Raw genomic sequence first — 11,651 nt, forward strand, 5'->3', positions numbered from 1 at the left:
CAGACTTCTGCTCTTTATGCTTCCTGTACTCTTCATCTCCTTTGGATATTTAATGCTTTCATGTGTAGACTTTGCCAACTGGCCTTAACCAATTGGATAAACAAACTGAACATCTCTTTAGCCATTTGCAGCCAACCAACTTCATGTACATTTTCTCATTTCATCCTTACAGCATTCAGGTTAGTATTATCATTCTTATTGCAAAAGTAGGCAAGCTGAGAGCTCAGAGATTAAGAGACTTGCTTGTCATACAACTGAAGGTAATGATGTAAGACTCAAAACTCAGATTGCTTCAACTAACTCCAAATCTTCTGCTTTTTCTCTTTCCCCACACTATATTTGTCTAAACTTCCTTTTATTCTCTATCGGGTTTTACACATTATTGGCACTCAACTACATTCTCATCAATTGAATTACTCTGAAACTTTCTGCTTTAGTTTGAAGGCTATTGAAGGGCAAATTCACTTGGAAACCATCAAGGAAATATGGAAATGTCAGATTGTATTATGGCCATTTTTGTTTCTAGTGTTAGCTGCTTGGGCTGAGCCTTCCAGAAGACAAGGAGAAGATAAAATCAATACATTGCCATTATAAAGCAGCTTACTACTACACAACTTCAGCTATCATGTCATGTCCCTCGTATACCCAGAAGAGAAATCAATATTTGGGGTGGCTGAGGAGTGGGGAGAGTGCAATCAAATTGCCCTAAACACAACAGATAGATCCCTGACATCTAGCACAATTCTGTACATTCTACCCAGGTGCCTCAGCATCCACATCAACTCAGCTCAAGGTTGCTATTTAAATTGGGAGTTTGGCTTTGTTTACTTGTTGGTTTGTTTTTCATTTTTTTAATGTGGGCTCTGGCAGGTCTCTACACCAGCATGAGTTTAAGGAATTACTAGTTCCACACACTCTGTCCTATACTTGGTGCCATATTGATCTATTTACGTTACATCTGTGAATAAAGCAGTTTCATTTCTTCCCTTCCTATTTGTATACCCTTTATTTCCTTATCTTATTGCAGTAGGTAGGACTTCCAGTACGATGTTGAAAAACAGTGATGAGATTGAACATCCTTGCCTTATTCCTCATCTTAGGAGAAAACATCCAGTTTCTCACTATTAAATATGATATTAGCTGTAGGTTCTTTGCAGATGTTCTTCATGAAGTTGATGATGTTTCCCTCTATTTCTAATTTGCTGAGAGTTTTATCATGAATGGTTGTTGGATTTTGTCAACTGCTTTTTTTTTTTTTTATCAATTGATAGTGTCATATGACTTTTTTTCTTTCGCTTATTGATGCCTTGGATTACACTGATTTTTCAAATGTTGAACCAGCCTTGCATACCTGGAATAAATTCCACTTGGTTATGGTGTATAATTCTTTTTATATATCATTGGATTCTATTTGTTAATATTTTATTGAGGATTCAGATTGATCTACTTAAGCCACAGCCATAAACAAATCACTCTCTTGTTCTAAAGTCTCAGTGGTTTCCAGTGCAATCAACTAAAATCTAGATTTTTTAGTCATTCAAAGTCCTCTATAGCCTGGCTTCAATTTACTTTTCAGTGCTTCCCTTCCACTACATTCTGTGAAGTACCTTTATTTCTCTAAACTTTTTCTATAGTTTCTTACCTTCCTGTGTTTGAATACGCCAATTCCCTTCATCTGCTACTATACTAGGTATAACTTTCCATTTTTTTTACCCTAATTTTCTAAAATCTTATTTCTTTTCAATATCTAGCTTAAATAATAATAATTCTCCCATATTGGTAACTGTGTCTTTTCTTTTGTCTCTGTCTTCTGAAACACAGTATCTCATATATGAGGCACTTAATGGGCATTTTCTGAAATGAAAGGAACCTGGAATTTAACTTTGGCCTTGTTGATCAGAATATGACTCCAGTCTTTGCTTTTTTATTTTAGATATTGAGATCATCTAGTCCAGTTTTTCAATCAGAGTAGTGATCCTATCTATAAAATCTCTGACAGAAAGACGTTTCTGTGATGGTATTCACTACTTGAAGATCCATATTGTTGCTGGGCTTTGTTAGGTAGTTTATGTGATATATTGGGAAGTCATTGACCCACCTATGACTTCCATCATTGATACAGTGGTCACTGGAGGAATGAAATGTTTACAGGGAGGCAGCCTATAGAGTAGAAAGAGTTTAGGTTTTGGCACCGATCAGTCTTTGGATCAAAGTTTACTCTGCTACTTACTAGCTGTATTGTCTTAGATGAGTCAATGCATTTACCAGAGCCTTCATTTCTCCATCTTAAAAATGGGGATAATACCTTTTTAGGAGAGTTAGAATGAATGACAAAATGTATGCATGAGACAATTATGTAGAGCTTCAGGTACAGCTCCTGGAATAAAGAAAGTGTCAAATGGTAGCAACTATTGTTAAGCTCCTTTAGTGTATGCAGTACTCTATTACGTGTCATGGGGGAATTTATAAACTAATTTATAAGACTAATCCTTCCCACTTAAGGAACTTAAGGCTAATTTGAATTTTGTCCCAGATTTGTTGCTTGAGATGAATAAGAGGAGAAACGTTCCTTCAATTCCCTATGGGATGAGTCCAGGTGGGCAGGTGAAGGTTGTAACTTCCAATGGAGGCAATGTCACAGTTTCTTGGGATCAGAGCTGGTCTTCTAGAATTGACTGATATATGACCAGTTCAGCTGAAATTTCTAGTGGTGGTTTGGGAAGGCCAGACTGTTACTGTGATGTTTGTGTGGGAAGGAAAAAGGGAAACAGACCCTCAGGGTTTAATGGGTAAGCTGAGTGAGCTATAGACAGTGGGGCAAGAAGGGAAAAAACAAATGAGAATTCCTTAGAACTTTCTTTTCACATCATCAGAAGACTTTGTAGGGACAAGTAACTATTTTCAATGATAACAATTCATAGTGATATCCAAACCTTTTAAAAACATCAGCACAGTCTTCCCCCTTCTCTCTCACGATAGCACTCTCGTTTTATGACTTATGAAGGTAATCATGTGTAGCTCATTTTGGTTAGGCCATACAATATTTTTTAGCGGTGAACTGGTATTAGGATTCGAATGTCCTGGGTGCTTTATTAAATGTTTTGTGGTCTTAGTGGGCAATTGGTAATAGCTACTTTGAACATTTTCTAGGCTAACATGCTAGAGGGTGATCTCTATGACATACAACGTTTGGAACTTTGCCACAGGTTGGAATAGATGCATAACTAGCTCCTGTGGGAATCATCGCTGCTCTTGTTGGCCCCCTTCTTGGTGGAGGTTCAGTGAATTTTCATGCTGGCTGCAATCCTGATTAGACTCCTTAAACTGGCAAAAGAGGACATTAGCCCCCACCCTCTACTTGGCTTATGGCCAAAGCATATCCAGTCTTCCTTTGACAAGAACAATACATTGTGTGAATCTCAAGTTTTTGCCTGATAGTATAACTTCAAACTCTGCAGCTCTATTCTTATCAGAAGCTCATTTTTTAAAAAAGAAATAATTGTTCATAGAAGATTGCTTGAAGGATAAGCCATTCATTTCTTTTTCCATATGCTACATGCTATCCTTGGGTCAAGAGGTACCATCAGATGGTTGCAGACTGGACTGAATTGCCTAGGTCTTTCAAATAGTTCATTTGATTAATGGAACTTTGACGTTTGTTGTTAGTCTGTACTGAGGAACTGAAACCTGCTATTGTATTCACTGAGGGTCATTACGGAAGGTGGAAGTCATTCCAACCTACTACATTGGGGGCGGGGGGAAAATTCTCCCTGGTTTCAATACCAGGAAAACTTGGGCTTCACCTGGCATCTGCTGTTATCTTTTAGAAACCAGAAAACTTGTAATCAATATTACCATCTGTGGATTTGCCACAGGAAGCACACTGTAACATTTGTGGTCCTCTCTCTCCTTAGTATTGTGTCCTACTCCTTGTTTCATCTCTTTTGCCCACTTTATTTTTCCTTTGGCCTAATTTTCTCATTGAAACAAAACTATAATTGAACTTCAAGGAGATCTGCAGCTGCCATGAATTCCTTTATGAACAAGTTAGGGCAAGGCAGAATTTTTAAGAGCCTACTATCCCTTGGTGAAGGTCAGCACAGTTTGTGGGAAATTCCAGAGGAGAGAGCAAAGAGGGGAGTATTTGCCTGAGAGAACAAAGGTCAGCATCTGTTTGCATCTCAGCTCTGCAAAACCCTCTTCTAACCCTTACTGGTCACATGCAATATGCTCAAACCACGAAGTTTGGTTTTTTTAGGAAATTACAGAGGTGTTCCAGAAATGGAAATTCTGTACTTAGTCTCCAGAAATCCACTCAGACTTTGTGGGTGATTGGGGTCAGAAAGCCAAACACGCCCGCTGTCAAGACTCCACAGCCCAGTTAGCCGTACATCTGGGGGAACTAGCAGCTGCTCTGAGCACCCCTCTCCCCTTGCATGGCAGTCTCATGCATCTCTGGCTCAGCTCACAAGTGCAGGTCTCCAATTGATTAACTTTATTTCACCTACCAAAAAGACAGGTGGTCCTTCGGTCTTGATACATTTCTGACGAAGAGGAAGAGGTTCTTGGGATGACTCTCAGAAGTCATGGCGTCCTCAAGCCAAGAATGTCTTTGGCTGTGGCCTCTCCCCTTGGCTTCCCCGACTCCCCCGCCCTCTGTGCTCTGTGCTCAGCCTACAGTGACCTCCCCTCTTTTTGAACATTCAAGTGGTATATGCGTCCTTCAATGCTCAGTTCCAGCCCTTTCAGTTCTCCCTACCCCTCTAACAGTTACCCTCTACAGCTAGAATTTCTGCAGCCTTTGGTCTGGAGCATGCTTAGCCCTTAAATTCTGCTATCCCTGTGACTAGGACATTTTATCTATGGTTCCTCTCCAACTAGATTTTTTAATCTTCTAAATGGGAACATACATATCCTAGCTTTGGTCTTTTATTTTTCACAGATGCTAACATGATTCTAAGCAGCAAGAGTTACTTAAAAGTCTCCTTCTCTTCCTCTTCTTCATCATCTTTCTCCTTTCCATCTTTCTTGCCCCCTCCTCCTATTGCTCTACACTGTCATCTTCCTATTCCTCCTGCTTTTCCTTATTAGCTGTATGTGGGACTCGGTATTAATCAGCTTTGCTGTGGTGACAAGTAACCCTCATACTTCAGTGGCTCAAAAAACATAGATTTGTTTCTGTTTCATGAATATGCTAGATTAGCTGGGGCCCTGTTCTGTGTCTTCTCATCTGGGACCCAGCTGAAAGAGAAGCCCAGATTCAAGACAAGTGATGACCAAGGGAAAGTGTAAGAGAACTGGAAAAAACTTGCATTGTCCCTCATGCTTTTCTCTGTCATTTCCATTTACGTTGTATTGGCTCCACTGAGTCTCGTGGCTGGGTCTGACATGGGCAGGGAAGCATACCCTACTTACAGGAACATACTCAAGTCACTTGGTCATGAGTGTCTTGCAATCATCTCTCAAGAAAGGGAGCCAAGAGTTGGGAACAATGGAAACATTTACTACAGACGACTTCTAGTTGCCTGGCTCTGCTTGGTGCATTACATGAGGCAATGAATGTTCAATTCCAGGTACAGAAATTTTATGACACATTTTAGGTCTATTCTAGTCCTATTTGAGCCCTATTTTGTAATGAGGAAATGGAAACTTAGATAACTTAGGCAGCTTTTGAATGAATGTTTGCATTTCTTTCAGCTTTTCTTGCTGACTGCAATGCCCAGGTCCCACCATCATTTCTCTTTTCAAACTAGTGCTCTCTCCCAGTACCACTCTTACAGTTTTCCACTGTGATCCTATAGAAAAAGAGCCCTCAGTAGGTCTTAGATGATTATTTATTAACTCTGAGATGAAGAAAGTTATATCATAAAAAAACTCTGGGCAGTGGCTCACAGCTTTAACTCCAGCACTTTGGGAGGCCAGCAAATTCTAGAAATGCAGGGTCTCAGAATTTTACCTCCCGTGTATCTTTTACCAGGAATATACTGGAGCATGTGCTCCATCAAAACATTTGTGTCTCCTCTGTTCCCAGTGAGAAAGCAGTATGCAATAGAGGATGAGGGCCACACCCGGAGAATGAATGTAGTGGGTAGTCTGAGAGTGCAAGAGAGCAAAGGCACAGGGCATACCAAGCAGCAGATAGCACTGTTTCTGCTCTCGGGTCCACATGACTTGATGTCAGACATCTTCCCCCCAGTCACATGAACCAATATGTCTTTTCTTGTGTAAGCTAGTTCCAGTTTGATCTGTGTTCCTTGCACCAGAAGGAGTCTTGACCAACATAATGCATATGACAGTTGCATGGCTTTCTAAAAATACCACTTTTGATCTGGATCTGTTCACATAACTTTTGCAAAACAAACAAAATTCCTTCTTTCCTTTCGGAGAATCAATTGAGCACAAAAATGTGCTGTGTACAATGTTTGATCTGGCTAACAACGACAACAATGGATATCTATAACAAGTTGCATTTCAATTTTTTTTCCCCAAATTTTGCTGAGAGTAAAAAATAACATCATTAAATAAAACTTTTCAAAGATTAAGACTTATCTCTACTTCCATCAATGTATAGTTTTGCAGTTTCCTGTGTTTTCATCTGCTGTTTCTTTATGTGCAAGATAAGGTTTTCCATGGTTGTAATCATGGTGTGCCCCAAATTTGGAACTCTACTTTTTCTCTATTAAATCATAAAATCTTCATTCATCATATTTAACATCTGTAGAATAGGTTTTTCAATCTCAGCATTATTGACATTTGGGGAGACTGTCCTATACATTGTAGTATCCTTGGTCACTCCTCATCAAGTGCCAATAGAACTCACCCTCCCCCCAGGCTGGGACAACCAAAAATGTTTTCAGACACTGTCAAATGTCTCTTGCGGGGCAAAGTCATCCTTCACGGAGAACCATCACTGTATAGTACTCCTTTGATTTAACACCATAGTTGGTTTTTTTTTTGTTTTTTTTTTTTAAACAAGTCCCCTATTTAAATTACTTTGAATTTATTGCTTTTACAAATGATGCAGAACTAAAAGTTCTAGGTATACACCTTTTTATAATTCAAAATTGCTGTCTTGAGAATAAATTCAAGATGATCAAGAGGTAGAAACACTTTTGTAGATTTTGATACTCATTACTAATTTGCTTTTCAAAAGAATCCCACCAATCTTGGTATCAGGAACAATGAAAGAATGTAATAGTTTTCCTGCCATCTTGCCAGTGCATCATCTAATATGTTGCAATTTCAGCATCATGTGGTGAAAGGAATCTAGAATTTGAAGTGAAACTGGCCTGGATCAAAACCCCACATAAGCACTGATAGCAAGTTGGCCTCAGGTAGTTACTTTATCTCTCAGCTCTGATGTTTGTAAGAGTGTTTGAACATCTCTACCTTGCAAGGTGGTTGTTCTTGAAAACAACTATTATTAACTGTCATTATGCATTGCTGTCCTGGATATTCAAAATACCTCTGCCCGTAAGGCAGGCAGTGGAAAATATAATTTCTGTTTTACAAAGGCCGGAGAGGGGAAGGAATTTATCAGAGTCACACAGGAGACCTGGGCTTCCACAGAGCCTGGAGGTTTATTGCACCAGAAAGGTTATTTCATTCTAGCCATCTGTATATGCCTCTACCAGGTGCCTGCCCTGCTGCAGGCTGTGGGAGTTGCCAGAGGAAGGGGTGGCAGAGACTACTGTCTGACACGTGAAATTACAGGAGCTCCGTGTCTGGTACTGCTAAAGATTCCCAGATTCTAGGGATTCTTCTCTGTCCTTCACTCCCAGGACTTCCGTTGTCAGCATGACTGGGCAGCCCTATGCCTGACATATATCCTGACTCCTTTTACTCTCCCCAGTTGGCTCCTAACTGGTACCTTGCTTCTGCTGTCACCCTCCGTGGTGCAGTCTCTACAAGGCCTCAGCCTTAAACAGCAAATTAGATTATGTCACACCTCTCCTTGACCCCTATAATGCCTTCCCATTGCACTTAGAATAAATACTAGCTACATACCAGGGTCAGTAACTTACCCCAGTGGCTCTCAACCTTCTGCTTAGAGTCACCTGGAATATTTTTTTTTTTTTTTTTTACAGGTTTTAAAAATAACCTTCACTTTTAAAAGCTAATGTGTGCATTATAGGAAACGGAAAACCACTAGAAGCAAAGAACAAAGTCATCCACAATCACAAGCAATTTAGTTTCACATGTCCTTCTAAGTCCTATTTGTGTAGATACAACATCCAGTTTTATGAACTTGAGATCATATGTTATGTATTATGCCTTTTCACACATCATGAATATTTACCAATTCAAAATCTTAAAGCTATATGAGTATTCTGATAACAAGCAACACATTACACCAACTCCATCTGCTAGAAAAAATATAATCCTCCCTTGCTTAGGACTAAAATTTCATAGAAGGCCCAAATGATAACATGCCTCTAGATAAAAGCATTAGCAGAGTTCTGATTAAAACACTGTATTTTCTTAATGCTCAATTTAAAATGAAACATAAAGCAGCAGAATACACTATGTATAATGTTTCTAAGATAATTTATATCTATACCATTAAAATATTAGCAAGAAGGTATGTTTCCATCGAATTACTTACTGTATTCCTATAGTACAGCCAAAAGAGTTGCACATATATCAATGGCTAGCGTCAAAATGTAAACATGGACACATTTGCATACATCTCTCCCTTTATACTTCATTCTGCCCCTCTGCTGCCAACCTAATGAACAAGTTCTGACATACACTGCTCAGACGTGGTTTAACGATTCCATGTCCAAGATGCATCTTTTCTATCAATTATAACAAAAAAAATTAATAAATTGCCTAATTCACTAGCTCTACTTTTTAACATACATTGTCACCCCAGGACTTTCATAAAGCTCAGATGTTGCAAAATAATAAGACTTGTCCACAACAAACACAGGCACTTTACTGAAAATGCTCATATAGATCTACGGTTATGATTTTAAACCATCTTCTAGATATGGAGATACTAGCAAAGAGACCTTTCTTTCATCCTTCCTCTTCTCCCTCTTCTCTCTCTCCCACCATCCCAATGACTAAGTATACTACTGTGTCTAGCTCCAAGGGGTGGATTACCAAACTCAATCCCAGAAGACAGGACTTCCTATAAACAAACAAAAGGACATTTATAAAGGGATTGTTTTACGTTAGTCAACTTATATACAGTAGTGAGCATTAATAAAATGTACACAAAACCACGGTTAGATTAGAACATGAAAATCTCTTCAGATATGACCAGACTGGCCTAGAACTTCCTTCTCAGGTCTTCTGTCCTATGTCCTTTAACTCACTGAACAAACATGGAAGCTTTGCTTCCAGAGGTGGTCTATCCATTTCAAAGTCACCTCCAGAAGACATGTATTTTGGTAATTTTTTTTTTTTTTTTTTTGAGACAGAGTCTTTGCTCTGCCACCCAGGCTGGAGTGCAATGGCACAATCTCCGCTCACTGAAACCTCTACATCCGCCTCCTGGGTTCACGCGATTCTCATGCCTCAGCCTCTGAAGTAGGTGGGATTACAGACACCCACTACCACTCCTGGCTAATTTTTGTATTTTTAGTAGAGACGGGGTTTCACCGTATTTGTCAGACTGGTTTCGATCCGACCTCGTGATCTGCCCGCCTCGCCTCCCAAAGTGCTGGGATTACAGGCATGAGCCACCGCGCCCGACCTATGATTTCTTTTTAAACAAATGAGAATTTACAAGATGTGTGATTTTCTCACTGTCATTCGTCGGCAACCTCTTCACATCTAGAAAGCCTAAATGTGGAAAATGTTTTCTTTTAAAAGGTTGGAGGGAAGTCGAGAGCAACTTTTTCATGTTATATACACACAAGCTTTCTATAAACGGTCAGTAAACCTTCCCAAAGGGTGGTGGGCATGTCCAGCGGGCCAACTGTGCCCTGTCATCCTACCATTTCTCTTGCAACATAGAGGTCTGGTAGAACGATCACCAACCCGCGATGGCCACTCATCCTTCTACTCACCCTCCTCCGGGACTTGGCTCACCTTCTGTGCTGTTAACGCCTCTGTCGGTTGTCCTCAGGACTCAGTAGGTCTGGTTCAACTGGGACTGAGCGGTCACTGCAGGCCTACGCTCTATGTGGCTCTGTGGCCTAAGGAGGCCTCCGTAGACCCGCCCCTCCACACCCTAGCGACCTCCCTGTCGCTGCCATGCTTCCGGCCAGCCACGGCATCTGCCACTCAAAGGCTCTGCATCCGGACGGCTTGGCAGGGGTGTCCTCTGGAGATCCAGCGGTCGGCGGGGTCGTCTGGGAGAGGCTGCTGCCACCATCAGGTTACAGAGGTGGGTTGAGAAATATGGTCAATGCTCCTTCAAGGCCTGGATGTGGCCAGTGGGAGACACAGCAAGGGCTCTGGGGTGTCTGCAGGGCTGAGGCCCCAGTCTGTCCCGGGGCTTCCCCAACTCACTCGTTGGCCCAGGAGTTGGCCGCGGAGCTCAGCGTCTCACCGTGATCTCTGCCCGAACTCTGGAAGGCTTTTAAGAAATACCGATACCTGGACTTCCTACCGATTAATTAAACCAGGCATGTTGGTTTGTCCAGACTTTGTTAGCTCTTTGAGCCATTTTAGCATCCAGGGGTTCTTGGGGGTATGAGCTAAGACTGGTATTAAAATCCTTACTTTGTCAGGCTGAGTGGATTTCTGTCGTAGGTCTATGAAAAACCAGGAAATAAGCCCATGCATTCATTATCATGTTCACATTCGTTCGTTCATTAGTATAGGAAATTCTCATTTATGTTCATCAGTAAGATTGGTCTGTAATTTTACTTCCTTAAAATATACTAGTTAGGTTTTGATATCAAGATTAATACCAATCTTATAAAATCAGTTTTGAAGCTTGCCATCTCTTTTGGTTTTTTGGAAAGTTTATGTAAGACTGACAAAATATCTTCATTAAACCTAAATTTATGTAAGACTGACAAAATATCTTCATGAAGTCTTGGGTAAAGTTTACTTATGAGCATCTGGGCCAAGAACTTCTTTGTGGGAAGGTTTATATATTAAATTTTTTGAAATTATAATACTGTTTAGATTTTCTATTTCTTTTGGCAGTTTTGGTGAATTTTATTTTTAAACAAATTTGTCTATTTCATCCAAATTTTAAAATTTATTTAAGTTATTCAGAATACCTCTTATGAGATATAATTATGACATAATCATGAGATATCAATGTCTGTTGGCTCTGTAGTGATGCCCCTGTTTTTATTCATAATATGGATATTTGAGTTTTCTTTTTTTATTTGAACAGTCTCATCAAGATTTATCAATTTTATTAGTCTTTTTAAAGAACTATCTTTTGACGATATTTATCTTCTCTAGTATAAAGGGTTGCCCTAAAATATGTGGAGTCTAAGGCAAGAGTATTGATGGAGTACATATATATCATACTATATATAAAAATATATATATTTAAAGCCATAAATTAAGAAACCGTTGACTTTATCCTACCATGACAAAGCTATGTAGCTACAAAATGGAAAGATATGTAAAAGCTGTGGTTTTATATATGGTTAAAACTGGTGAAACATCAGAGATAACTGAATTTTATTTTTATTGGGAATATCTGGCTATTCTGGTTATGGAATAATAATGTT

At 39.7% G+C, this 11,651-nt stretch overlaps 1 long non-coding RNA gene across 5 annotated transcripts in view; it reads right to left on the reverse strand.

Annotated features, from left to right (window-relative positions):
* LOC117062362 overlaps positions 1-10,148 on the reverse strand; it is a 31,134-nt gene extending 20,986 nt beyond the window's left edge. For 2 of the 5 annotated variants that reach the window (XR_004428330.1, XR_004428329.1), the window contains exon 1: positions 10,020-10,147. This is a non-coding gene — a long non-coding RNA (uncharacterized LOC117062362). Of the gene's footprint in view, positions 1-10,019 lie in introns of all 5 variants that reach the window. The other 3 variants (XR_004428328.1, XR_004428332.1, XR_004428331.1) reach the window with 3 other exon arrangements.
* Between the last annotated feature and the right edge of the window lie 1,503 nt (positions 10,149-11,651).

This window comes from Trachypithecus francoisi, unplaced genomic scaffold, assembly GCF_009764315.1.
Source record: "Trachypithecus francoisi isolate TF-2019V2 unplaced genomic scaffold, Tfra_2.0 Lachesis_group17, whole genome shotgun sequence".
Lineage (NCBI taxonomy): Eukaryota > Metazoa > Chordata > Mammalia > Primates > Cercopithecidae > Trachypithecus > Trachypithecus francoisi.